Source organism: Notothenia coriiceps, unplaced genomic scaffold (genome assembly GCF_000735185.1).
Source record: "Notothenia coriiceps isolate Sejong01 unplaced genomic scaffold, NC01 NC01_scaffold00006083, whole genome shotgun sequence".
Classification (NCBI taxonomy): domain Eukaryota; kingdom Metazoa; phylum Chordata; class Actinopteri; order Perciformes; family Nototheniidae; genus Notothenia; species Notothenia coriiceps.
In genome coordinates, this window is record NW_011338784.1 from 11734 (window position 1) to 16016 (window position 4283).

General features: G+C 39.8%; 1 protein-coding gene across 1 annotated transcript in view; it reads left to right on the forward strand.

The window, feature by feature from the left end:
• The first annotated feature begins 1975 nt into the window (after nucleotides 1–1975).
• The window catches only part of LOC104943430 (fibropellin-1-like), a 4782-nt gene continuing 2474 nt past the window's right edge, over nucleotides 1976–4283 (forward strand). The window contains exon 1 of the mRNA XM_010768816.1: nucleotides 1976–2096. The gene's annotated coding sequence lies outside the window, so the exon portion shown is untranslated. The remainder of the gene's footprint in view (nucleotides 2097–4283) is intronic.

A 4283-nucleotide genomic window follows, 5' to 3' on the forward strand; every position in this document is an offset into this window, starting at 1 on the left:
CTCTGGCTCTGCTTGTTTTAAATCTATCCACACACTTACTTCTGATGCTCCTTAGCAATTAAAACACATTTTCAACTTCTTATTTAGCCCAGGTTTCATGGACAGGTTTGATTACATTCCAATATATTTAAAATCAAAGTTTGTGGCCTGCAACTTGATTATTTTCATTTTTTTGTTTCTCTACGTTTTACATTTTGACCACACAATAACACAAATGGAGAAAGATGGTGGGAGAGTTGTTGTGCACAACCTCCACATTTTAAATGATGGGACAGCTAAAGTATTGCTGTTTTATCAAAAACATGCTTTCAGAATGTGTCCTTTACGGCACGCTGTTCCATGTGAAGCGTCATCACAACGGTGCTATGCTAACAATGCTCATGTGTTTTCTTAGTGTCTGGTGTGACTGCATTCATCACAGATCTTTCAGTGTCTGCTGCCAAAACGTTTTCGCAGCAGTACCTGTGAGCCCTTATGTAATCTGATACCAGTTTCGACTAAATGCTTCCTCGTGACATTTTGTTTCCCTTTTTGTCACCTATTCATGGTTCCAGAGAAACATATTTGCTATGAAAGATCTTTTTGTTTTCGTACTTCCTCTTGCCAAACTCTATCAGGAGTCAGAACATGGGCGTGTATGTTTCATCTGCTATCAAAATTGCTACTTCCACTGTGATTTAAAAAGTCCCAAGGTGTTCTTTTGATCAAAGTAACAGTGTTAACTATTATACATGTCTGCAATACATAAGGAAAACGTTACTTTGATTCCCACTATTTAGCATTTATCGATCATGAGTGGGGCATTGACTCAGTCATTGTTACCTAATTTGGCGATGTAACGATATTCATTTAAATAAACATCTTTGAGCTTATGAATTAAAGCTGTTGGCATTATTAAACACTGAGATCTAATTAGACCTTTGACATACAGGTCCTCCCAGGGCGTTCCCAGATATATTGAATATCAATCCCTCGGGCATGTCTGCTCTGCCTAGTGACCTCCACCCAGCTTTGCAGGAACGCTTCAGGAGATAATGATCACTTGCCTTAACCACCCTTACACAACACTGCACTGAGCTTCCTCAAGAAAACAATTATCTGATGTGAGAACTGCTGAAAAACCATTGTCTTGTATTTTTTTTTCCAAAACATGAACTCACGAGCATGGAGATGTTTCTTAATTGGATAAATAAAAAAAAACTGGAGTGTATATATTTGACAGTGCTCAGAGGACATGGAAGGGCTTGGCAACAAAACCACGGGCCGCTGAGCAGAGTACACACAGCCATGTTTCAGTCACAAGACAATGCCTGGGATTCTTGCTGCTGACTGACTTGTGTTTGGTATGAGCCGGCAACAGATCAGTTGCAGTAATAAAATGCATTAACTGTAAGTACAAAATGTCTAAAGATATCCGAGAGCTAAGGCTAGCCGTTCAACGCTAAATAAACCTCAGACATGCACAGACATGCAAGTCTTGCCAGTTTTTCTTGTTCCAACCTGCATTCTCTCCTTTCCCTCCCCCACTTAAATAGCAAACACAACCACTGTAATTCAGTAAGAAATAGTTCTCAGGTACAGAAAGGGTGTACGTGAGTTATTCAGCATCCTATTCCCAAGACGAATGACACATTTGATATCATAAAATCAATGCCCTGCTTCAAATTATTCAACATTTCTTGTAAATTTCTTCAAATGTTTGTTTTATTTGGTGCACTGGGTGTTTATTTTTCCCAGGGATGCCTGAGCATTGTGTTGTGAGTCAGTGTGAGTCAGCTATTAACTGAAGCATAAGATTAGTTTGAACTCTCCTTGTGAAATGTAGAGTTGCTACATATATGGCAGGGATATTTGGTGTGAGCAAGAGTGTGTGTACAGTATATGACTCAACCCCATTTAAACATAAGATAAAGGGGCGGAGTAGGAGATTGTGTGCGTTTGTGGGAAAAAAAGGAGGCAGGTATTCACAGGTCTCGGCTTTCTTCCTCTTCCCTCCTTCCTATTGTTGCACATTCCCTCACTGAGAGGAAATAATTTTTCAAAGACCCAGGACTTTTAGCTCACACACAGAGAATCTGCTAGCTTTCTTTCCTTCGGTGAGTAGACGTAATTCATTTGTCATATTTAAAAATGTTGTTTTTACTGTATGTCTATTCCCAAAGTCAGTGTTTGGTACCATCTTGCAGTGCTGGTGGGGAAACCTAATGAACGACATGCTTGAAAAGTAGAATAAATTATTTGATAATGGTCAGTCTTGTCTCTTAAATCTTTGAAGTACCTTTTCCAACACTAGTCTGAATGCTTTAGGCGGCTGTGATGCAACACTATCTTCAGCCTCTCTACTAAAGCGTCATATTGTAGCAGGCATGCTAACCTACTTTTATCTTTGTATTCATCCAGTAGTGAATGTGTTTAGCAGATTCATTAAATGCTTTGTGAATCACAGTGAATCTTTAACCTGCATTTATTCTGTTCTTTGGATAAGGTTGATGTTTTTTTGATAGGAGTTGAAAAGACTCGGGTGGGGTCAGTCCCCCTTTAGGGTTGTTCCTCTGTTGTTGACAAAGAAACAACTGGGATAGCTTCAAGGAGTACTTCCTTGTGTGTCTCGGGAAAGAATAATGGCAAGGTGAACAATTATTAGTTTCTTACACTTCCTGCAGTGTTATGCTGTTAGGCCTATTTGGTCATTTGTATGTGATCATTTAAAAGTAAAATATGTCTGAGGGTGAGACGCTACACAACACCTCCTACAAAGAAGCAAGACACTGACTCCATAATTGTTTCGCCATGGAAATCAACTTGTTACTTTGTAGTTGTTTAATGTCTTTTTATATTTTGTGTCTTTATGGTCATGTTGTGTCTCTTTGTAGTTGTCACTTTTTAATAGTTGTTGTCCTTTCTTTTGTTTTGCTTTTACCTTTGACTAGAGTTTTTGTACCTCTGTCATTTGTTTGCATCTCTTTTTAGTAATTTCTTACCATTTATTTGTGGTCATCTTGAGTGTCTTCCTGCCTGGTATGATGTCTCGTTGAGTGACATTTTGTAGATAAATGCCAGGTGACATCCTGACACTTTGGGCGCTTGGACATGTGCCTGGGGGGTATACTACGAAGCAGGATTTTCGCTTAGCCGGCTAACTTCTAGGAAAACTGCGGCTCTCCGGTCTTACGAAGCTGGTTCTCTTTTTAGCAGGCTAGATCTCCATGGTAACTTATGCTGAGCGGCTAACCTGCCCCGGAGCAGGTTAGGTTGCAGGCTAAGAGATCAACTCAGTGAAAGCACCGCCTGCTGACCAATCATAGCTCAGTGTGCAGAGTTTAAAGCGATCAAGTCACATTACAGGAGAAAGGAAAAACTGCCGTTGCAGGAAAGACGGCCGGCAAAAATCAACTGACTGTGAACGTAAACATTATAGAATATCACCTCCCATCTTCAGAGCAATCTGACTATTATAACATTAGCGTTAAGAAAGCTTACTTAAATATCTGCCACAACATAAGTAACCGGATCAAAGTAACAGTAGCCTACAGTCCGCGGCATATCACATCATGTATCATATATTTCCTTATCTGAGTCAGCTGAGCCGTATCTGGCCGTGCAACACTCAGTGTCACATACTACATGCAGAAGTATTATTTTAAGCATTTTAAGTTGACGAAACACTCGAGACAAATGTAATTAAAGTCAGATCGTGTCTTAGACGGGGCAGTGATATCATAAACCTGTTAATGTACGCATTCAAACACTTTTTCTTTTACCAGCTGTATTCACCTTGCAGGTGCAGCTATGTGGCTTTGATCCTGGATAAAGTGTTTAAGTCATGGATGTTTAAAGTTTAACGTCTTCATATTTGTCTAATTATAATAGTTGACTTTTCCTTCAGGAAGTATGACGCGCTGCGCTGTCAGTACGCTTGTCCACGGTTATGACTAGAAAGGATCCGTCTAGTGTAAAACTCTCGTGAGAGTTTGGCTGAATGTCACGTGGCTGAATGTTTACGTTTGGCAGGCAGCCTTTCAGTTACGATCGTTAACATCAGTTGGCCACAGCAAATGATGGTGAGAAGCTAAACTATCTATTAATTATGTCAATGACAGGGAGTGTGATTGTTGAAATAGGGTATTAGCGGTCTTGCTGGTGTTCAAAGAAGAATGACAACACTGTAGATCACCAACACTATGGTTTATTTTTTATTCACAGGCAAGTCAACGTTGTCGCAGTAAAAGTCCCAAGATAGCTCCTGGTGCAATAAAATGTTCCCTTGCAGTGTTTTACTATTA